Raw genomic sequence first — 25,287 nt, 5'->3', positions numbered from 1 at the left:
GATGACACTATATATTCTTTTTTACATGTGGAATATCCATAAATTCCCTGCATCAAAGGGTTGCCTAAGATCCACAAGTCGATGCAGAACCCCCCAGTGAGACCCATAGTGGATGGAGGGGGATGGTGCATGGAACTTCTTTCTATTTATGTGGAAGGTAAATTAGGGCCCTTAGTGAGAGAGACTTCCACCATCCTAAAGGATGAAACACAGTTTATTGATGATCTGAATAAATATGGAGAGAGTACAGATATGGTGGACATACTGATGGTGACCATGGATGTACAAAGTTTATTTACTTCCATACCGAATGTGTATAGCATAGAAGCCATAAGAGCACTTTTAAGTATACATAGTATGTTTGACAGTAATGAGGTTATTTTAATATGTACTTTGCTAGAGGTGATTCTCTTGAACAATGTACTGATGTATGAAGAACAAATTTATTTGCAGCGATGGGGTGTCGCCATGGGCACCCCTTGTGTTAATTCCTATGCAAACTTGGTGGTACACTTTTAAGAGACACAATGTTTGTTCACTAGTGATTTTTGTATCCACATAAAATTTTATAGACATTTCGTGGATGATATTTTTATGTTGTGGGATGGGGGGATACCCCTCCTTAATGAATTTATTACATATTTGGAAAATACAACAGATTTTTTGAAGTTTGTAGCTATGTATTCATTTGAAACCCTGGATTTTTTGGATGTGAAATTGTATAAGAATAATTTGGAGAAAATAGCTACAGGCTTGTTCTGTAAGGAATGTTGGCGGAATAATTTGTTGGACTATGGCAGTATGCATCCCAAACACATCTTCCTTAACATTGTGAAGGGTCAATTGAACATGGTGAAGAGGCTTTGTGGAGATAGATCTGTTATGCAACAGGAAGTAAATACTTTGGAACAGTTATGTTTAGATAGAGGCTATTGAGGGTCTGATTTTTCTAGGTTAAGGGATGAGATTATCAATGAGAGAGTGAGTTCTCATGATAGTGATAACTTACCACACAGAGATACCACATGATGTGAAGGAAGATATGGAACTCATTTAGTAACTAGATATACTACAGATAATAAGAGGGCACATGAAATTATTAATAAAAATTGGCATTTTCTTATGATGGATAGGGATACTATAAAACTGGTTTGAGAAAAGCTTAAGTTTGTATATAAGAACAATCAGAATATGAAACAGATATTGTGTGGTAGTAGAACTTGTAATTTAACTCAAGAGGGAGAACTTGGTACTTTCCCTTGTAAGAAGTGTAAGATGTGTAGCAGTATGACATGAGTTCAAAAATTTAAGCATCCAGTTCTATGTTATTTATTTATTTGTTTATTTATTTATTGCATTTGTTTACCGGGAAAGTCCACTGGGCCTAAAAGAGCCAATTTTCAGTGGAGGCCCGGGGAGAAAAGCTCCAACGAGATACAGAAAAAATATAAACATTAATTAGTACAGAAGTAGAAACAGTGTTACAGATAGTAAATATAGTAACATATACAGAATATATACATAAAAGCAGGAAACTAGTTTGATTACAGTAATATATACAGAAAATATACATTAAAGCAGAATTCAATGAATTCAGAGTGGTATAAACAGATATATATTAATCAGTATTATTGTACCAGTATCAATAAGTGAAGATAAAAATAAATATGGAGAAAGTATCATCAGTCACTAGTAGCAAAAGACATAGGAGTTTAGTAATCATATAAGGAGAGTGAAGAGGTTATGTTATAGAGCAGGAACATAGCCAGGAAGAGTTGGGATGATTTTTCAGTATTTGTTTGAAGGTGGTGGTGGTGCTGCCTGTGTTTCTTATAGAAGGTGGAAGTGAGTTCCATAGTTTGGCGATGGTGAAGGAATAGAGGAGTTGACCAGCAGGTAAGGTGGGCTTATCTACTTTTAGAAGTAGATGATTTTCAGATCTTAGATGCCTGCTGGAATGGTATTTGGCAAGTAGAATTGAAAGAGCAGGGCAGTCTGTGTCTGCAGATTATTTTGTGCACAGTAGTTAGTTTGGTGAATGAGATATGGTGGGAGAGTTCCAGCCACCCTAATTGTTTCAGTGACTTACAGTGGTGGGATGAGAATTTGGCCTTGGTGGCAAATTTTGCTATTCTGTTGTAACACATAGCAAGTTTGGATTTTGTAGAATTTCGGATATTAGTGAGGAGAGGGGCACCATAAAGGAGAGAGGGTAATAAAAAGGTAGTTGCAAGGGTTTGTCTAGTAGAGAGGCTAAGAAAGTGATGGTGCCTGTAGAGCATACCAAGCTTTTGGTGTGTTTTTTTGATGTTATTGTTTATGTGTAGGTCAAAGTTAAGGTTTTTGTCTATAATAATGCCTAGTAATTTAGTGTGTGGGACAACCTCTATAGTTTTGAACCGAGATTTCGTGCCTCCTGTAACACTACTAACCTTATTTGCTTGGCTACATGTGATGGGTGCAGCTGTTTTTATGTAGGTAAAACCACAAAACGTCTTCGGGATAGAGTGTACCACCATCTGTATGACATTAAGCATAGGAATTTATGCAATGCTCTAGCTAAGCACATAGTAGAATTTTCACTTCATACATTTAGTTTTAGAGTTTTACAAAGGTGGGAACTCAAATGACTACTCAAACTACCGGCCTATAGCTCTCTTAACACCCCTAACAAAAAGTTTAGAAAAATTCATTCACAAACAACTTTTATATCATCTGTCACAATATAAGATAATAGCAGACTGCCAACATGGCTTTAGGCCATCTCATAGTACCACTACTGCCCGTTTATCCTTTACAGATACCATTAATAGAAACTGCAATAAAAACATCCTCTCATCTGCACTCTTCATCGACCTTTCAAAAGCTTTCGACATGGTAAACCACACCCTCTTAATCAATATTCTTCAATCCCTTTCCTTTGACTCTCAAGCTGTTAAATGGTTCAGCTCCTACTTCAGCAACAGGCAACAGGCAGTTCTCTGGGAAAATCAAATTTCATCTGTTCTGCCAGTCACCCTCAGAGTCCCTCAAGGCTCTATTCTTGGACCACTACTTATCTCATTATTTATCAATGACCTCCACAGAGCAATTCCTCAAGCCACCTGCATTCAATATGCAGATGATTCAACGCTTGTACACTCAGCAAACTCCCCATCTGAACTTTATTTGCTTACTCAAAAAGTTTTTAATACTGTAGAAACATGGTTTACAAAGCACTGTCTCCTCCTTAATGCCAAAAAAAACAAACTCCTTCTCTTTTCCACCACTACCAAGTCCTCCCCCTTAGATTTCTCAGTCTCTTCCAATAATGACACTGTCATAGTCCCTGACTCTACTACTAAACTGTTAGGAATAACCATTGACAACTACCTTACCTTTGATCACCATATAAATAACACCATTAAAACAGTAAACAGAAAAATAGGCTCCTTATATAAAATAAAACCTTTCCTAACTCCAGCAGCCAGAACCAGAATTGTTCATTCCCATCTAATCACTACTCTTCTGTATGCCTCACCTATTTATACCAACCTAAAGAAACATAATCTCAACAAACTAGCAACTTCCTACAACAACATTGCCAGATTTGCCACTGGCAATCCCTTTAGAACCCACCACTGTTTGAATCTTTGGCAACTAGACTGGCTTGAATTCCAAAATCAACTGACAATCTCCCAACTTACGATTGCCCACAAAATATTTTATCAACCCAACACTACCCCTATACTCCCCAATTTCCTTATCTCCTATAAAAATCTGAATTCCCTAAGTTCTTCTAGCAAACTCCTCACAACCATTATAAAATCTAACAACATGGCTGGTGACTCTCTGTTTACTAACACAGCAGGAAAAAACTGGAACTTGCTACCTACTGAACTAACCCTAATCACATCCTTGCCTCTCTTTAAACAAAAACTTAAAAAAACACCTCAAAATTCACTGGTTATGCCCCTGTAGCAACCCCGACTAACCACCCCCTCCACCCTCTCTCACCTCTGTACTTTATGTCACATTCCTTACAAACTTCAAAACTTTTAAATTCTTATACTTGCAAGTAAGTCTTGCACATTTTCAAACTGTAATCTATATACTGCTGAATAATGTTCTACTAGAAGTGAAAACTTCCTTATGTATCTTACTGTGCTACATTCTATTGTTGATTTTCCAAGTATATATATTATTTACTGATGCTTTTTCAAGTGTAAATACTTTTATTATGATATAATTTTTGCTGTATTTTTTTTTATCAATCCTTTCTTTTAACATGTAATTACATTTTAATTTTTTTTCTATCTTGTTGGAGCTTTTCTCCCTGGGCCTCTACTGAAAATGGAAATATATCCAGCTAGGCCAGCCCGGTTAACAAATGTAAAATAAATAAAAATAAAATAAATAAGTTGTTGCAATGAATAAGAGAGGTGGTGATAACAATAATTTTAATGAACGCATGGAACTGAAATGGCTTTTTAAGTTACAAGCACACATCTACCCTGGTTTGAACAGTAATATTTGTACTAAACCAGAGTTGGATGCACAGCACTTTAAGTAAATGGTTTTAGCTTTTTATATTGAGGGTAGTTAATGTCAGTTGTTCTATTATTCAATTATTTAATTACTCAGTTGATATTTGGACTGTGATTTTGCTGCTATAAAATGTTTTGTATTGAGGCATTGTTTTAAGGATCTGAAGAAGTGTAGAGTGTCTACGTGAAAGCGCTTGTCTTATGCAATAAATTGGATTTTAATTATACTGGAAGCCGTGGTGGTTTTGTTAAATCTTTGTTTATTTACTTTTTGTGTTTTGAAATAACCTATCTCGTTTGGTTAGAGATTGGCCTTACCCATCGCCTGGTCAATAAGTATATATTACTCCTAATGAGAATAACTGGGATCATACCATATATAATTTGAGGGAGCAATGCATGGGATAAAGCATTTAGGAGTTGCTTCTGTCCATTAGTAGTACAGGGAAGAGTTCTGGGGTATATTTTCTGTTTCCCATCCATAGATCCAAGTTGTAGTTGAATATGGACAGGGATAAACTTTGTTTTATGTGGATGGGGAGTCTGTTCCACAGCACCAAAATTCTCTGTGAGATATATCTGTCCTTCCAAACCATTCTGTTGATGTTGCAGAAGAGGTTTAGATCCCTAGATCGAGTATTTCTGATGCCATTTGATTTGCTGATGTGCACTAAATCTATCAGTATTGGGTAAGAGGATGCCTTGTATGCCAGGCACAGGTCACCTCTCAGCAATCTGTAGGATGCCAAGTATAGCAACAGGACTCTTGAGTTGACCCATATTGGACATGTCTACACCTTGTATCCTTTTAGTTAGGTATCTCTGTGGAAGTTCGCCTTGCTGATCAGTATATGATCCATTCCATACAGGTCTGCAGGCTGTTCTGAAACAGGTAACGTACTTATTGTATCAGCATTAACATGATATTACTAACATGGCCCTATCTTCTTCTTTAAACACTATTTCATCTTTCATGCACATCTTCCCTAAAATGCCACTTTCAGAATGTGTGCATTTCACTTTTCCGCAGTCTAAATGAATTATATTTCTCCAGTTTCTTTCAAGTAAGCTGGGCAAGTACATTTCACTGTTATGAGATGCAATAACTTCTAAAATTCTGCTAATCATTGCTACTAACATCACTACCCAGTAACAGCCTGACCATTCAGCTTTGGTCAGATTTATTACAACTTTCCAACCAAATGAGGATTTACTAGATATTGAGGCCTTCTCAAATTCTGGACCTTCCAACTATTAGCATTTTCTTTTCTAAAAACCAATACATACTGTACAAAAAATTAGATTTTTATTGCAAAATAATCACATGATTTAGTAGATAGTATGCAAGTCCTTACAAGAAGTTTGTAGATTAGCAGTTCTCAGTACAAAATCCTCAGAATGCAGGGCTGTGCAAATTTATTTATTTACTTGCCATTTGTTTACCGGGGTGGGCTGACTGGGTCTACAGAACCCATTTTCAGCAGAGGCCCTGGGAGAAAAGCTCCACATACAGTACAATACAAATACAGTATAATCCAACACAATACAAATGACATTAGAAATACTGTACAAAAATAAGTTGAAAGAACAAACTATGTTACAAGATGTTGCAATATATTAGTGCACGTCTAGACAATTCTGTACAGTTAAAACATTACAGACAGTAATAGTCAGTCTCACTATACATAATGTAGATAGTGTCAAAAAATAGTACGTAGGTAGTGCAATGTGTGATATTGACTGTTATAGTACATGCAAAATAGAATGTTAGTTTCAGTTAGGAAAATAGCAGCCAGAAAGTTAGTTTTGCAGATAGATAGTGAGAGAGAGTTAAGAAGAATAGAAGCAATAAAGCCTGAGCTGTACCTTAAGGATGTTGTATAGAAGCAGAGAAGGAGTTAGAAGAGCCTTAGGATCTTGCAGCCTGTGAAGGAATGAAATGTTACAGAAGAGCACGATGAGGCTAGTGTTGAAGAAGAAAGACCTGATCATTAGGCAGGCTTTATGCAGGAGCAGAGCCATGTATTTCTGAGATGAGTTTTTAAAGAGGCTTTGAAATGAGTTGGGCCAGGCATAGACCTGGTAGCTAAAGGTAGTGAATTCCAAAGTATAGAGACAGAGTATGAATACAGAGAGTGACCTGGTTTTCTTGTGGGTTTTGAGACAGCTAAGAGATTTTTGACTTCTGATTGTAGGGATCGATTTGGTGTGTAACGTGTGACTAGATTGGCTAGTGCAGGGCAGGTAGTAAGCTTGAAAATAAGGTTGTGGAAGGTGGATACCTGAATAAAGGCAAGTTGGTTGGGGAGTTCAAGCCAGTTTAATTCTAGTGATTTTCTAAAGTTCTGTTCAGTTATCAGGGCTATACAACTTCCACTATCTCTCTCAAAATTCATAGGCATATCTTGTATTTATACCAGAAATGGGTCAATTTTCATCAGATTCAAACTCTGCACAAAATGTGATAGAAATGTTTCCCTTGCATGTTCTATATCCAGTGTATCCTCTAAGAATATCCTTCACTTTTCATGAAAAATAAGGGTACCACTATCAGTTATAAGCTTCCTTTGACCTCTTAAAAACAAACTTTTTGTGAAATGTCTTTTTTATCATGTAGTACTTGCTCATTTCTACCACAAGCATCTACTTTTTGTTTTTTAAATTTACTACGAAAAGCTTTGAGTGGTTTACTCATTCACCTGTAAAAGCTGTTAAGTGTGTGCCTGATAATAAATAACCTCTTCATGCATTTATGAGGAGCCAGGCTTGCTGTCAAAACACTAGTGATCAACACTCATCTGTGCGATTACTAGTCTGTAGCCTCACAGCAAGAGGTTCCCTGGTTCAATCCTTGGCTGAGTGCCTTCTGTGTGGAGTCTGCATGTCCTCCCTGTGGTCTCATCGGTTTCCTCCGGGTGCTCCAGTTTCCTCCCACATCCCAAAGACATGCTGTAGGTGGATTGGACACTCTAAATTGGCCCTAGGTGTGAGTGTGTGCATGTGTGCATGTGTGTGCCTTCTGTGGAAGGTTGGGTGCCGGGCTGGCAACTCAACACAATAAAACTCCATTGCCAATCATGAGAAGACAGGTGATCTGCTGTGGTGACCCCTAACCGAGAAAAGCTGAAAGAAGAAGAAGTTTGCTGGCTTTTCCCCTGGAAGGATTAGAAACAGCTAAAATGCAGATTTTCCCATTCTCACAGATGGTATAACTGTAAAGTTGGTACAAATAAGTTGCATGAGTGTGAGTAGTACAGCTTCAAGGGACACAGTGGCAGCATGCCCCATGCAAAGATTGTTTTTCTTCATAAAAAATTTATTATAACCCAACAATATCAAATTTCAGTACAACAGCAAGAACAACATCAACACATTGACATTGCAACTGATTGAGACTGTATTGTTCATAATAAATGATAAGCTTCAATCCAACACTTCATGTCAATCTGAGAATTGGTCCAACATTTTAGTTTATAATCTATTTTATGAAAGGAGCCCATCCAGTTCCTGGGTACATCTTTTTAACGTTGAAATATCAGTGCCACCAAAGTCATTATAAAATTACATATCCACAGAAAAATGACTTTCTTACAATACTGGATACACAGTGATCAAAGTACAGTTTATTGCGTCCCTAATGAACAGATCAGTTTGCAGGGGCCTGTTGTTGATGTGACAGTTACAGGGTATATCATGCTTTCTGAAGGAAACTATTATACATTTTTTGTCATTTTGTTTTTGATTATGGTCATTTGCAAACTTGGTCAGTTATAAACCCTTAGCATTGGCTTTAACTTCCAAGAAGTTGATGCCAAAGAGGAGTGGCCCAAGGACTGAACCCTGGGATACACCAATAGTGACAGGTCTTTTAGAGGAAGTAGAGCTGCCCACCCAAAGTTCCTGGGTTCTGGTTGTGAGCTAGATTACTACCAAATGTGTTAAATAGGAATTAACATTTAAATGGGAGAGTTTATCAACAATAGCTGAATGTGGGATGGTGTCAAATGCATTCTGAGGTTTACTTATGCAGTTTGTACCAATTTTCCTTCATCCATTCCTTTAATAATCTTTTCAGAAGAAGTTAACCAGATTAAGCTGTTGGGATCTGCCCATGACAAAACCAAAGTGGCCTGGGTCAGAAGTATGTAGGTTACCTAAGTCTTTATTTATTAATAATGATCCTCCCCATAGCCTTACAGATGAGGATGGCCAGATTTATGGGGCTATAATTACCCTGGTTCACTGACACCCCAACTTTGTTCTGGGGGATGACTTCTGCTGTCCTGTGTACATCCAGCACAAAACCTGTTTGGAGGCTGATACCGAATAGCCTCAATAGAGGGTTTGACAGGTTTTGTTTCAGCCTTGTCAGTAGGCAGCCTAGTATATTATATGGCCCCACAGAAGTAGTGTTCTTGGCTTTAGAAAGTGTTCTGAGGACTTGTTCTATGGAGATGTGAGGAGAGGGTGCAGATGTGGATATGTGATCTGGAAATGTAGGGGGAGAGAAGAAGTGATGTTAGAGCTAGTAAACTGGATATGTGAGTATCTGATATCATTGACTATTAGCTTTGTACAGTGCTGGGCATTATTACAGAGATTTAAACAGAGTTGAAGAAGGCCTTATGGTTGTCTTTTGCCTGGATGGCTATTTTTACCCCAGATCTTGCTTTGGTTGATTTGATCAGGGATTAGAGTTCCTTGTTAAGTCTGAAAGACTATGAGTTGCATTTATTGTTGCATGCAATGAATTTTTTTCTTTTTAAAGTACAGCCTGTTTATACTTGGGTTCCGCCACAGGAATTTATTTTTAAAACTGGCATTATACTGACTTTAGAGGGGGACATATGCACCTATGCAGCTGTTCAGATGTGCATAGAATTTGGCAGTGAAGGATTCTACATGCACATTGGAGTGAGATGTTGAATTTAGTTGGAATATCACTCAGTTTTGGTAGATTTGCGTTTGCATAATCTCTGAGTATTGAGGTATTTTATGTAGAATGTGACTTACATATATTCCAATTTGAATAGGGAAGAAGTTACAACTAGTGGGGAACAGATTAACCCCACATAGATGAAGTCCAAGTCTAGGATTTTGTCTCCCTATCTGGGGAGCAGACTAACTGGTCCATGGAGTTTGCATTTATAAAGTCTAGAAATCTATGGGCATTCATGTTAGGGTATGTAAAAGTCTCTTAGTTGATGGAGGTTAGTTGAAGTCTCCTAAGAGAATGGTATTTAGCCTTATGCATAGGGACTCCATACTAGTCAGGTAGGATGTAAGGGCCAAGGGGGTCCTTTAATCAGCTATGATGTGATAACAGGTTTTGTTAATAGTAAGTTGGACATGGAGGAGCTCTAGGTCATTGTCCCGTCTAACAAGTCCGGAGGTGAAATTTTGTTTCATGAATATAGACACATCACTGTCTTTAGTGCCTTTGTCTAGTGCAGTGGGCTTGATCGGGTCTATACTATATAACCAAAGAGGCGTTGCAGCGAACGCCTCTTCAATGACACATACATAGCAAACACACAAAACCATGAATGCTGACATCAGCGATTTCTTTCCCTGGGAAAGAAATCGCTTGGCCATCCCTGTAAGTTTGCCGTTTTCCCCACTGTAGTGCGATCTCGGAGTTGGCATATTTAGTTAGAGGGTGTGTGGTGGGCACAGCCCCCCACATTGGGGGGTGTGGGGGTGAAGCCCCCCACTTTGTTATGTTTGTAATGATGTGTTTATGTTTTGAGGCAAGTGATTTCTTTCCCAGGGAACCCGCCTGATAATGTTGCTGAAACCCTGCACTCATGGGGGCCTTTCAATGGTCTTGGACCACGTTTCCATGATGATGCATATATCAATGCACTCCAAGGTAAGCAGTGTCTGTAGGGAATTATTTTTTTTTTTGCTAAGGCTCCTAGTGTTAAGCAACAATATCATTATGTAGTTCTGGATTACGACTGATTAAGCTGGAAGTTTTTGAAGGCTAACATTGCCTAAAAAGGCACTACGGGGTTGGACAAGATTTTTGCCAATATATGAAAGCCTTGGGGAGATAGGTGCAGACCATGCCTGGCAAAGCAGTAAGGCAATTTTACCATCTCCTCCCAAACTGATATATATTGAACCTGCCAATTCTTGATGTCAATAATCTTTTGTTCGTATTGAGGCATAATTGTTAGTGATAGTAAAATGCTGCTCAAGGCTAAGTTCATACCTGTCTTGGTCACATATTCTGAGAGCTCTATCGTGTCTCTTTTTATACAGTCCAGGGATGTATGTGTCAAGTCATTTAATCTCACTTGTCAGATATGTGCTTGTGGTGCTAGGACTGGAGTACATGCATGATGTGGCAAATCCTGGCACCTGAGAGGCAATTAACTGTGACCCTATCCTTATGTATCCTGGTTAGGGGTTCACCAGTGTGTGTTCCACTATGAAGCTGGATTTTGTTGAAGTTTACCTTATAGACTTTTAAGCTGAGAGACTGAAATGCGTGTTTCACAGTGGATGTTACTAAGCTGAGTGTGAGGCTGCTCAGCATATGTCTTTCTTACATTACATTTAGGAGGCCTTAATTGTTTAGGGAAGTTACTTTTAAGAGCCTTGGTAGAAGTAGGTTTATTTCTTTGGTGTGTATTTTGTGTGATAGGTATAGAGTGCCATTGTTTGTTTGTTTGTTTGTGTCTTTCGGCTTTTCCCAGTTAGGGGTCGCCACAGCGGAAGTACTGAAAACCTGTTTGCTGTTTGTAAAGGCTTTATGTTAGAGCTTTGCTAGTTTTATAACTACAACTCTCATACAGTGTATTAGTTTTTTAAGTTGGAGGTAAATGTCAGTAAACATGAGACAATTTCAACACTGTCTCAGGATTCCTATTTCAACCATGACTACAGAGGAGTTGGAAAGGGCAAATCCATGGTTTTTGGTGTTTGCTATTGTGGGCTGATGGGGAGGGGGAGTAGTGCCTAGATTACTGGAGGTACTGTCTGTCTGTTAGTGGAGATAGAGGTGGTCTCAACACAGCTGCACAAAACCAGGAATAAGTGATACTTTGCACCATCTCTTACCAGAAACAGAGTATAGCGCTAATCCCAAACTGGAGCAGTGATATTAACCCACTTGTTAACAGGTTCAGTACACTTTGTCTTCTCTTGGTAGATACCTTTGATAGAACCTGTATCAGCTGCATACAAAAGAAAGCCAAGCTGCACAAATGCCCCGAAGAGAGTGACACCAAAACTGCAACCAGATCAGTCAGTGGAATCCAGCAAATGATGCCGAATTAGATGCCAGTAGGAATTAGTGCCCCTCTGCTTCTTCTCTCACCAGGAACAAAGCAATATATTAATTCCTAGCTGGTTTCTAAGAAGCAAATTTCACACTAGCCAGTGACTGGTATTCACTAGAAAGTTCAGGAAATAATGTCCCTCTGTTCTCTCACCAGGAGCAAAATAGACACACTAATCCCAAATTCTTCCCTGAAAAGCAGTTCACAGGCTCTCCAGTGAAATACACTCTAGTCCCAGATGTTACAGATTCTAAAAGTATGCTGGAAAAAAGTGATTAATATCCTGAAAATTGCATTTTGCTCTAAATGAGTGAGGTCATGTGAAATATAGGCTATCTTAAGCTTTACGAGTCTAAGGGTAGAGCCTTCACAGTTTGTGTTTTCAGTACCCAGTAGAAAAAGTAGAGATAAGACTGGGAGAAGCCTCTGAAGCTAAATTTACACTAGGGCCAAGCAGCTCAAAAGCCACAAATCACCAGAACAACAGATTTCTCAAAGCAGTAATAAGCAAAATAGATTTACCCAATCAGAAAATAAAATGCATAAAAAGAACAGGCGATGCAGACAGCATCCATAAATGAACATCTCAGTTAGTTAGTCATGTGCAGACACTAATAAAGAAATTAAATGACTGCTCTGGCTTTTCTGATTTTCAAACTCCAACAGAGAAACACTGACTGCATGTAAATATAGGCTGAGTCTTATCAGAATACATTTATTCAATATATAAATTCTATCTGAATATGCTGCAATTTCTCTACATAATTGTACTCTTCTGCTAATTTTATTAACTGAGCTACATAGTCAAAACTGTTTTAGTGAGTTTTATTTTATGTAATTGAAATTTATATTCATGTAACACCACACTATGCTTAGGATTTAAATAATTGTGTAATAATCTTTACTGGCTGTTTGTTTGTTATCTTGCCATAGTTGCCAGACATCAGAAGTCTCATTAACTTCCACATCCTCTGAATCATTCATGCAGAGCTGCACCTTACCAACAGTATTAGATGTAGAGGCACACCTGTCTGCACTGCACCATATGCTGCAGCGTACCTGAGTGGCACACCATGCCTTTCATGGTTTACTTTAATTGTGTTATACACACAATAATACTTGTCATTCTCTTACCTGCTCAAGTAAATTTTTTTTTTAATATTTAAGTTGATTTCTGAAGCAACCCTCGATGATGTTTGTTCACATGCCAGTAATGAGGCATTCCACTCCTCATTAGCACCAGTACTGACAGGTACAAATGAGTTAAACTGTACACTTTCAGGCCTACAAGTAGAAAATAGGAAGGCAATCTTTCAAAATATTTGTAATGCTATTAATAGTATAAAAGTGCCCATTCTTTTACAGTAGTTGTCTACAAAGTACCCAGAACTCTTCTTTATTTCCTCCTCAAGGTGAATGCAAGTCCTAGTTTACCTGAATCTTGCTACCTATAAAAGTGAAGGTGTCCTACATTGTCATAAAGCCCTAAAACTTTCAAACAATTTAGGTAGTTTAACCAGAAATCAGAATTTCATGGCTGAAAACTTCTTTCTAAGGCAGCTGAGCTAAAATAAGTTTTTCAGGGCTACAAGAACTAATGTGCTTCACAGAAGAATATCTGCCTCCAAAATGTGCACTAGCTACGGTAACCTTTTAATAGCAAAGATACACAATTAGTAGGTGGAATAATTGGCCAGGACAAAAATATACATATATTGGGAGATATCTGCAGTGCTGCAAGATGCAACAACAATAAGATATTTTACACTGGAGATCTGTAATACCATTATTGACGTAGGTCATGATTTCTGAAAAGAAGGGTTTAGTAGCACATATGGATAGAGTGCACAGAAAATGTAAAGAACAGACAATGTAGTGTGAAATGAACATAGTTTGTTTAGATCCTGTTAACCAGGCAATTTGGTGAGTCAGTCAGACAAAAGTTCATTTTTTGAAACTATGTCCATTTCTGAAGAGGTATTAGCCTTGTGATTATGACGCAGTCGACAGTTAGTCTTGTCTCTACAGCAGCATCCACTGGTGAAGACAAAATGATTAGCCATGGGTGCATAAAGTGTTAGTTCACTCTGGAGTTAAAAACTGTGATGTAAGGCAACACTGCGGTAGAAATAGTAAGCAGGGGGTTACTGTTTGCATTGGCTGCACATTCAGAACATATAAGCAACTTAGAAATAGGGGCAAAAATGTTAAACTCCTTACTAGCTATGAACAATAGCAATATGGTGTACATCCTCTACATCATCTCCCTCTTCTTCTCCAACAAGTGCAATTTTAGAAATGCTATTCTATACTGGAAAAGAGGGTCCAACTTCTCCATACGGTGATGTAACAATGGGGAAGATAGGACAAGGGCAAAGGATGAATCAACATTGTTCTGAGAGCAAAATGATCAAGTTGGTGGAAAGTTTTGTCACTGAACATAGCCATGCATTGGCCAGAAGCAGAGAACACACCATTATGTCACTATGAGATCATTATAAAATTGTGTTTTATCTTTCATTCAGGATGTGGCGATCTTGGTGCTGCCTATATCAATTAGTATGGGTAAGGGTAGTGCATCCCCAGTGAAACAGCTGACCCACAGCATAAACCACTGGTTGCCACAATCAGCTGCAAGCAATGGTCAGAAAAGGCTCTAACGTCAACAGAGACCAGGCTGAAGACCTAGAAGTTGACTGGATAGGAAGCACAAGAGTTCAATGAATTACTTGGGGTTTTAGCACCTCAGGAAAAAGAGGTGGAGATGAACAAGAATGGCAGAATCTCAAAACAGCATGTGTGAGGGGGTCTATATTATATAACCGAAGAGACGTTGCAGCGAATGCCTTTTCATCGACACATACAGAGTAAATGCACAAAACCGCGAACCCAGGTTCTGCTAGTGGACAGACTACAAGGTACTGAAAAGAGTCTGTGTGTATTTGGTGATTCTAGGAATTATGTAGATAAAATATTATGGCTGACCCCCACAAAGGTATCCACTATGAAAAACTTCTCCAAAGCTGAATTTGAATTCCTAAAAACAGAGGTGGCTAACTTCACGGCACCCGTGCCAATGGAAAACAGATGCATGACTGCCAAATCATACACCAATGCACTGTATGAACATGTACATAAATGCATGGAACTAGTCATACCCAACAGAACCAAGACAGTCTCCTCCAAAAAAGGAAGCCAATCTGGTGGTTCCCTGCCATAAAAAAACTCTACAACAGAAGGAGGAACTGATGCAGAATAAGGTGAAGTCCCAAGACTGGAAAAATTCCCCTATTAGCCTCAACAAAAAGTTGAGATCTCTCATCAAAACCTTCAAAGCCAGCTATGAAGGCAGAATTGTGACAGACACTAAAAACAACCACAAAGCCTTCTATAGTTATACCAAGAATCTCCACGTCAATACCCAGATTTGCTCTGAGTTACTGCACAATGGTACCTCCTATACTGAACCAAAAGATATTGCCAACATACTGGCTGACAGATTCAGTGCCAATTTTACCCCCCCCCCCAAAGGACCAATCTCAATACCGGAAGAATGCCAGGCACCCAGCATTACTACAGCACAGGTTAAAACTGCGTTGTCCAAGGCCAAGACTACAGCTTCCATGGGACCCGACAATATCCTTGGCTGTGTTCTACATGAATTACAAAGTGATCTGGCACCACATCTGTGTACCCTGTTCACCCACAGCCTCAACACAGGCTTTGTCCCTTCCAAACGGCACACTGCTACAGTCATCCCTCTCCATAGAGGATGAGCGACTACAGATTCTGGAAATTATTGCCCCATTAGCCTGATGAGTCTGATATGTAAGGCTATGGAGCACATCATCATGGACCTAATTAACAAGGCTACAGGGAATCTCCAAACTCTAGATCCCACGCAATTTGGTTTTGTGAAAGGTAGATCATTCCTGCTCAACCTGGTTGACTTCTTTGAGGCAGTTACTAAAGCTGTGGATGAGGGTAAGGCAGCTCATACAGCCAAGGCCTTTGATAGCATTCTTCACTCAGGAATTATTGATAAACTTACCAAACTAGGCATCAACCCCTATATCATTAGGTGGGTTGCAAACTGGCTCACAGATAGAACCCACAGTGTGAAAGTAGCGAACTCCAAGTCAGACTGCTGACCAGTCACGAGTGGAGTCTCACAGGGATCATTCCTGGGTCCTTTCCTGTTTAGCATCTACTTCTCAGAAGTCCAGGCCAACATGGGAGGACTGTGGCTGACCAAGTTTGCAGACGACTGCAACCTGGGAGCCATTATTAACTCCCCAGGTGATGCAGACATCCTACAGAAAGGCCACACAGAGACCAATGACTGGTGTCGAAACCATGGCCTTAATCTTAATGCCAGAAAATGTGTCGTCATCCCCTTTGGGAAAAACTCAGTTCCCACTAATTATGACATCGATGGGAGCCCACTGAACACTGAAGGAGTTATAAGAGACCTTGAGACATAAGTTAACAGCAACCTCTCCTTCAACCACCACATTGCCACTGTGGTCAGAAAGTCCTTCTATTTGGCACATCTCATTACCAAGGGTTTTGTATCCAGGAAGAAAGAGGTCATTATTTCTCCCTACTCTTCCCTCATTAGACCAATCATAGAGTATAATGCCCCATTTGGCATGTACCTCACTAGTCACCTGCAACAGCTGGAGGGGCCACAAAAGTACCTCACAAAGAGGATCCTAGGCCTTAAACACATGTCCGACATGGACAGACTCAAAAAACTCCAGCTATTCTCTGTCTCATATCGTCTACTAAAGAGGCGATCTCTGCTTGACTTACAAAGCCATGTCTGACCCAGCTCTGTTAGAAATGCTACATCTAAAGAAATCCAAATCCCTCCACACCACACACTCCAGAGACCTCAATCTCATTACCATAATCAGCAGAACATGCTGGAGGGACAGGTTCATCACACAGAGACTGTCCATGCTATGGAATAGACTTCCCATACATGTCAAGCAGAGCACTTCACTGGCCTTCTTCAAGAGAAAGCTTGATGAGTGGATGGGAAATAGAAAGTTCATTCAAGTGGCTCTACTTGATAGAGGCACTGGGAACTGACGGGCGGCACAATGCTAGGGCACTTCTATGGGCTAGGCTTGTAAAGGCTTCAAGGGCATTTGCCTAGTACACACCTATGAACCTATGAAGGACTTGAATGTGGAATGTGTGTGAATCAGGAGACTTGTCTGGTTTGTCAATCCCATTACATAATGAAACTGTGTGGAACTGAAGGGCAAATTATCTCTAAGTATAATCTGATAATAATGCAGAAATCTTAAGGATACTGCCAAAGAAATCATGCCTAAAGAGCACTTTCATGTTCCACTTATATTTATGTATGCGTGTTTTAAAAAGTGTGCCTTATTTCAATCTTCTGTAGCAATTTTAGGAAGTTATTCACTTCTGGACTTGCATATCTCCAAAATGTCTCTATGACAGTTCAATGATATGAACTGATGTCTGCTGTATCTTATTCTTATTTATTTGACAGTTGTTTACCAGGAAAGTCTGACAGGGATAATATATCCAACATTATGTACAAATGAACTAGGTCATCGCCTAGGGGATAGTGCTTTATGTTCTTACAAGGGTGTTGTTTCCCTGTTTACTCATTAATTTATTGTTAGAGCAATGTTATTTCTCCTGATCATCAAGAGTCATCATGTTAGCCACATTACCAGTAATACTACACTCAGACCAGTTTTTGGTCTGTCTGTTACTCTCCCTTAGACTGTCACTCCAGTGCACAAGATTTTTGGCTGCCCACACCATAAATTCATTACCCTACCAATCATATAATATTGACAACAGTACTCTGATGGTAACCACAAATGTGGGATGTAAAAGAGGCCTGGCTTACTTGAGACTAGAACTGCCTGACCATCCAAGATCTTCAGTTTTGGTCACAACATAGTGAATTTTATTATAATGCTGAGTTGCTGCTTTACTAACTCAGCTAGCTGCATACCGTGCCAAAAATAAAAAATAAACAATGAACAATAAAATAAATAAATATCAATAACTTAATGGTCCAGATATCAGAGTAAGATCTGTCTCCACAAAAGATAACCACTTCACATTCTGAATGAAGTTGTTATACACAGCATGATACATCTACCAATCCTTAATGTTATTCCTTACACTAGAACTGATATAATTTGGATGACACTGACCAAGTACCTGAGAGGTGTTAGAAATTCTATGTGAAAGTATGCGGTAGCGTTGTTGCCTCACAGCAAGAGGTTCTCCCATTCAATTCTTGGCTTGGGTTGGGAGTGCCTTCTGTGTGGAGTCTGCATGTCCTCCCCATGGTCGAGTGGGCGTTCGAAAGACATGCGTTGAATGGGCGTGCCTTCGTTGAAGGTTGGGCGTCGGGCTGGCAACTCAACACCATAAAAACCAACTGCCAATCATTAGCGGATCGGAGTTCCGCTGTGGCGACCCCTAACCAGGAAAAGCCGAAAGACAAACAACAACATAGTGTCTTTTCCTGAATGCAATGTTAGGAGCATGTATTACTCAGGCACTCAGTTTCACACTCAGTAGGAATGCACTATATCAAGTGCTGCATCAAAATATTTGACAATTTTTGAAAGTGAATAAACTGGCCCCATTCATATCCCTTGTGCTTTTAGTAAGCCTTGGCCAAAACTGAAATATTTACTAAATGCCAGGTCAAAAACTGTATATGCTTGTGTATTGCAAGTGTGAAAAGTAATAGGTGGGAACTGGTGAGTTTAGCCATTGCAGTCTGGGCCAGTGTAAGTTATCAGAAATGCTTCTGCTGTATTAGCCACCAGTAGTAACTGATGACACTTACTTTTTTATGTTCAAACACTGAAGGGTCAAGCCACTGGGCCATTTGGCACAGCTGTCATGGCTAGGGGAAAGGCAAGGGTCAGAGCAATATGAATGGGTAGAACAGGTTAACTTTTTTGATGATAAAAAAGCGCCACTGTGAGGGGAAATAGTTGTAGGAATACAAAGTATGCTAATACTGCAGTGCCCTGTGGACTCATGGTGCAACCTTATACATTTGTATGGGGAGGGTACAGATGTTCTTGCATCTTTTGCTAGTGCTTAAATATACAGAAAACATTGGGAGAGCTCTACTTATGTTAATCAGGTTAAACCCACCCAAGTTCTCTCATGTTTTGCTAATGAATCCTGAACGATTCAAGAGATAAAAAAGGTATACTCAACTTTTTTTCTAGAGTTAGTCAAAACCATTTATGGAGTCAAACTACAATGAGCTAGCAAAATCTTACTTACAGAGCTAATTTATTATGGAATATAGCTGAAACAAATAATATACTGTCTGCTGACATGTAATCAAAATCACAGTGTACCCAAACAGTGCATTCATGTTAAGCATGTCCATTTTAATTAGCTATATTTCAACAAGATTTGGAAGGACTTACAGGCAGTGTGGTTCAACGGGGCTATAATCCTGAACCTCTGGAGCTTGATAAGAAGTTACATCTTTATTTTGAGGGAATACAGTATGGTAAAGAAATAACAACCAGGCAGTCTGTAGTAACAAAAACAAAAGTACAGTTATTTACCAAGATGCATTATTTACTAGTAGTCTAATCACTATACAAAATAAAACAGTGTCAGGAATATTCTTCATTACTTAGAAATTATACCTGTCTTCATACTTAATTATCACAAAACACTCACTTTCATTTTTAGCAAATCATTTTAGTAAGTGATATGCTTTCCAAACCATAGTTCCAGACAGGTAACTGATCCCCCAAGGTGGGTACAAAATCTGTAAGTTGTATATAGTTGCCCATACTGTAATTTCTTATCCCAACACAAGCATTTTACTTCAATACTCAAAATGCAGAATGTCATCAGGTCAAAAATAGAAAAGGAAACTATGGGAAAAGAAAAAATCTTCAATTTCACTCTTCTACTTAAATTTTGTTTTTGCAGGAATGCAAGCCCCCCCCCAAAATCCCCAAAACTTACAAATACCAACTCAGAGATCATCATACCTCCGACCACAAACTAATCACCTTGGAAATCCATATCCCTCCCACCCACCCACAAAGGTAATCACCATGAAAAACTTCTCCAACGCTAACTTTGGGGTCCTAAAAACAGAGGTGGCTAAATTCACAGCACCCATGCAATTGGAGAACAGCTGCATGACAGCCGAATCATACACTAATGCCCTGTACGAACATGTACACAAATGCATGGATCTCACCATACCCAATAGAGCCAAGATGCTCTCCTCCAAAAAAAGGAAGCCAATTTGGTGGTCCCCTGCCATAAACAAATGCTACAACAGAAGGAGGAAACTGATGAGAAATAAGGTGAAGTCCCATGACTGGAAAAACTCCCTTATCAGCCTCGACAAAAAAAAGTTGAGATCCCTCATCAAATCCTCTAAAGCTATCTATGAAAACAGAATTGCAGCAGATAGTAAAGACAACCGCAAGGCCTTCTACAGTTATGTAAAGAATCTCCATGGCAATACCCAGATTTGCTCAGAGCTGTTGCACAATGGTACCTCCTATACTGTGCCAACAGATATTGCCAATATACTGGCCGACAGATTCAGTGCCAACTTTACCTTTCTCTCCCCCACCAAAGGGCCAATCACAATACCAGTAGATTGCCAGTCACCTAGTATTACTGCTGCACAGGTTAAAACAGTACTGTCCAAGGCCAAGAATACAGCTTCTATGGGACCTGACAATATTCCTGGTTGTGATCTACATGAACTACAGACTGAACTGGCACCTCACTTGTGTGCCCTGTTCAATCACAGCCTCACCTCAAGATTTGTCCCTACTGAATGGTGCACTGCTACAGTCATCCCTTTTCACAAAGGAGGAGCGACTACAGACCCTGGGAACTATTGCCCCATTATCCTGACAAGTCTGATACGCAAAGCTATGGAATGCATCATCATCGACCTAATAAACAAAGATATAGGGAACCTCCAAACTCTGGATCCCACACTGTTTGGTTTTGTGAAGGGTAGATCATGCCTGCTCAACCTGGTCGACTTCTTTAAGTTAGTCACCAGAGCTGTGGATGAAGACAAGGTGGTAAATACAGCCTACCTTGATCTGGCCAAGGCCTTTGATACCATTCCCCACTCAGGAATCATAGAAAAACTCACTAAGCTAGGCATCAACCACTATATCACTAGGTGGGCTGCAAACTGGCTTACAGACAGAATGCACAGTGTGAATGTAGTTGACTCCAAGTCAGACTGTCGACCAGTCACAAGTGGAGTCCCACAGGGTTTGGTCCTGGTTCCTCTCCTATTTGGTATCTACTCCTCTGAAGTTCAGGCCAAAATGAAGGGACTCTGGCTGACACAGTTCATAGAAGACTTCAAGTTTGGAGCCATAATTAACTCCCCAAGTGATGTTGACATCCTACAGAAAGGTCTCACTGAGACCAATGAATGGTGTCAGAACCATGGCCTTAAGCTCAATGCCAAAAAATGTGTTGTCATCCCCTTTGGGAAAAACCCGGTTCCCATGAATTACCACATTGATGGTAGTCCACTGAACACAGAAGGCGTCATAAGAGATCTGGGAACACAGGTTGACAGCAACCTCTCTTTTGACCACCACATTGCCACTGTGGTCAGAAAGTCCTTCTATGTAGCACATCTCATTACTAAGGGTTTTGCATCCAGGAAGAAAGAGGTCATTGTCTCCCTCTACTCTTCCCTCATTAGGCCAATCATCGAGTACAATGCCCCACTTGGCATGTACCTCACTAGACACCTACAACAACTGGAGAGGCCACAAAAAAACCTCACAAAGAGGATCTTAGGCCTTAAACACTTGTCCTATATGGACAGACTCAAAAAACTCCAGCTATTCTCTGTCTCATATCGTCTACTTAGAGGTGATCTCTGCTTGACTTACGAAGCCATGTCTGACCCAGCTCTGTTAGAAATGCTACATCTAAGGAAATCCCAATCCCTCCTCACTACACGCTCCAGAGACCTCAACCTCATTACCACAATCAACAGAACAAGCTGGAGGGACAGGTTCATAACCCAGAGACTGCCCATGCTATGAAATAGACTTCTGATACATGTCAAGTGGAGCGCCTCACTGGACCTCTTCAAGAGAAATCTTGATGAGTGGATGGGAAATAGAAAATTCACCCTGGGGATCACTCCAGTGGCTCTACTTGACAGAGGCACTGGGAATTAACGTCGGGTGGCACGATGCCAGGGTAATCGTATGGGCTTGGCTTGTAAAGGCTCCAGGACCATTAGCCTAGTACCTACCTATGAACCTATGAAAATGTAATGTTCCTGGAAGTGGCTAACTTGGACTTGGTATATGTAAGTGTGCTTTTCAGCCATTCAGTCTCTGTGTTTCAGGACCTGCTGTAGCAGGTCCTAACATTTCAAATGGTTGGTAAGGTCACTACTAGAAATGGATTCTGATTTCATGTAAGATAGCAAGTGTTTTAGCTACATGTTTTTGCCAATGCTGTTTATATTGCAAGACAACGTCCAGTATTCACAGTGACTTGTGAACTATGCAAGTTGAGTGCAAGCTGGCTTTCATACTTTGCAAAACTGCTCCAATTCAAAGACCCCTCCTTGTTACTTATATCCATCACTATGCACTTCATGCAGCAAGGTTCGGATCACCACATGCTAATCCAGTAGTCCACGAGACGGTTCTATGTAAATGACTAATCCCAGTTAACTGCTCAGTTAGAAAACTTGTATAAGATGATATTCACAGATGCCTGATTTATGTAAGTGCTGATCAGTACAGGAATCCAAAGGTATCATTGTACATGGCATTGTGCTAGTGCAAGCCTATGCCTTTCAATAGTAGGAAACCATGCAGAGTGAATCACAACCAATTTGCCCTGCCCAGATAGCTGACACAGGTGAGTTGTACTGTTTGAGTTGGTATATATGAGTGTATGCATATAACTGTGTGTCACTATGTGTATGAGGGCAGTGGGAAAGTGTGAATGGGCTGTAAGTGTCTGTGCATGAAGGGTGTGTGTGTGTGTGTGTGTGTGTGTGTGTGTGTGTGTGTGTGTGTGTGTGTGTGTGTGTGTGTGTGTGTGCGCATGTATCCTTGGGCTGGGGGCTAGTGCCTGTGCTTGTCCCTCTCAGCACTTGTGCTACTAAGTGTACCACAGGATAGTTGTTCCAGCTGCACCACAAAGTGACTCATTGGTGCAGGGCGAGTTGTGTTGCAATACTATGTGCTAGAACTACCGGCTTATATGTTTAAGGTTCACATCTATGAACATTCACTTACTACTATTACTGCCGCTACAAAAATGGAATAACACACTGAAACAATGCAATGAAATAATAATGCATTAATGAAAAATAAGGCACAACATCCCACTAGCTTGTACTGATTTATTAATGACAAAACTGAATGATACAACTGTTGATTCTCTACTAGAATGAAACTATTTTAAGATTTTAGACTTTAAGCTACATGAGTTACTGCAAAAACTGACAATTAAGAAAAGCTTTCCCATATCAAGGTACAATCATATGCTACCATGGCTACTAGTTTTATCAATGCACATTTGTCATGCCATGTGATGCACAGTCTGTACATTAGTAGGACCCTGAATATTTCCTGCCTAGAACAGTAGTAGTCTCAGTGGGATCATACATTGTTTGTTTTAGAAATACACATTATTTTATAGTTGTGACCAAGGCTGTTTCTTAAGGATTCTACTATGTCTTCACATTATCCTAATCAAAGGAAGCATCACCACAGATGGGATAATTAATCTGTTGTACGACAGCTGAGGTTGGGCTAAGGTAACGCAGCACCATCTAGTAGCCACAACAACAGAAAGACAGAGAGAAAGAGAGGCAGAAAACCTTACAGCCATCATACCAGTCCCTTTTCTGTCAAGTGCACCCTCTGCTGGGGGTAAGATGCAAGGGGCACAATGCCATCAAATGGCACTGGATGCCAAACTGTTTTCTTAATTACATGCATATCAGTTGTAACATGATCCTGGCTTGGCTCAAGCAAAGATCGACAACAAACTATTTATTACAAAACCATTCTAGCCCATCCCACCTTTAACATAAGCGGAGCTGTAGTAAGGTACTCCATTTTGTTCAGCTACAGATAATCCTCTGCCAATAATGTCCAGTTTTAATGAAAGTAGGAAAGGCATTCACTATGGCCATGACTCTAGTACTCTGAAAAAGAATGGAGGTAAGATCATCCCATTTATTTCTTCCTAACTAGATCCGGATCTGGCAATCAGTTCAAACCAACAATGCATCCCAGAAGACGCCTTATCTTGCTTCTGCCTTGGCTCGTCTTCTGCAGATTATATCAGGATGAGTTCAGTTCCGAAAGACAATATTCGTGGTAATAGTTGATGGGGTAGTCTTTTATTAGCATGTGATTCTGGGTGAGGGCCAATCTAAAGAGACCAGTTTCACCTTCTACTAGAAAGCCTTATTTATTTATTTATTTTATTTTACATTTGTTTACCGGGAAAGTCCAAATGGACACAGGTCCATTTTCAGAGGAGGCCCGGGGAGAAAAGCTCCAAATAACAACAATGCAGTACAAAAGAGAGAAATGTGGGCATCGTATAAGAGAACACATGAGCATACCTATTAAGATTGCACACAAGCATAAGTGTAACGTATCAGAAGACATGTGAGCATACATGATAAGAGTACAAACAAGGATACATAAGCAGAGATGATCACTTATTCATTGTAAGTCATTATTATAGTAGATGATACAAATATGAGAATTTTTTTTAAGATGTTTATTCATTCTGTTTAGAACAAAACAGTGATAGAACAAGCTGACTAGTGCTGTAAAGGAGTTCCAAACTTTAGAACTTTTCTGTACTTTTATATCTCATCAGTGTGACATGCCTGCTGAAAAGTTTGCCACCATTAGATATGCATTTCCTCCATCCAGTTCCAAAGTCTGCCAATTTATCAAGATTAACAGAAGATCTTCCTTTGCTTAGATGATTTAAATATCCCTGGTTTTCACAAATTCATACCAGTAATTTCAAGTACACCTGTTATCACCTATGGACTTATTTGCCTGGATGCATTGGGACCAATTAGTTATCAGATTTTGGAATCTTCCCCAAGGAGTTGGATTTTTCGCATCTTTGTTAAAGATGACCTTAGTTATCTTGTTCCTCAAAAAAAAAAAAAAAAGATCTTTGGATTACAATTCTCTTTATAATTACCCTATCTCAAACCTTCCATTTCAGGGCAAGGCTACTAGAAAACTGTTATATGCAACCTGATTTCTAGCTAACCACTAATGGGCTCATACACTCATATGAATCTGGATTTTGGCTCACCTCTGTATAGAGACTGCCCTCATGGCTAGAGAGCTATGCTTTTACTTTATCTTGAAGCTGACATCTGTCTGTGACATCTGACACTAATGATC

General features: G+C 39.6%; 1 protein-coding gene across 13 annotated transcripts in view; it reads right to left on the bottom strand.

The window, feature by feature from the left end:
- PIP5K1B (phosphatidylinositol-4-phosphate 5-kinase type 1 beta) overlaps positions 1 to 25,287 on the bottom strand; it is a 1,685,295-nt gene that overhangs the window by 1,372,230 nt on the left and 287,778 nt on the right. For 12 of the 13 annotated variants that reach the window (XM_044064337.1, XM_044064336.1, XM_044064340.1 and 9 more), the window contains exon 2: positions 19,276 to 19,385. The exons of the other annotated variant lie outside the window; for it this stretch is intronic. The gene's annotated coding sequence lies outside the window, so the exon portion shown is untranslated. The remainder of the gene's footprint in view (positions 1 to 19,275; positions 19,386 to 25,287) is intronic. 13 annotated transcript variants of the gene reach the window in all.

This window comes from Protopterus annectens, chromosome 2.part2 (assembly GCF_019279795.1).
Source record: "Protopterus annectens isolate FY-2018-M chromosome 2.part2, PAN1.0, whole genome shotgun sequence".
Classification (NCBI taxonomy): domain Eukaryota; kingdom Metazoa; phylum Chordata; order Ceratodontiformes; family Protopteridae; genus Protopterus; species Protopterus annectens.
This window is presented reverse-complemented; position numbering and strand designations above follow the sequence as displayed.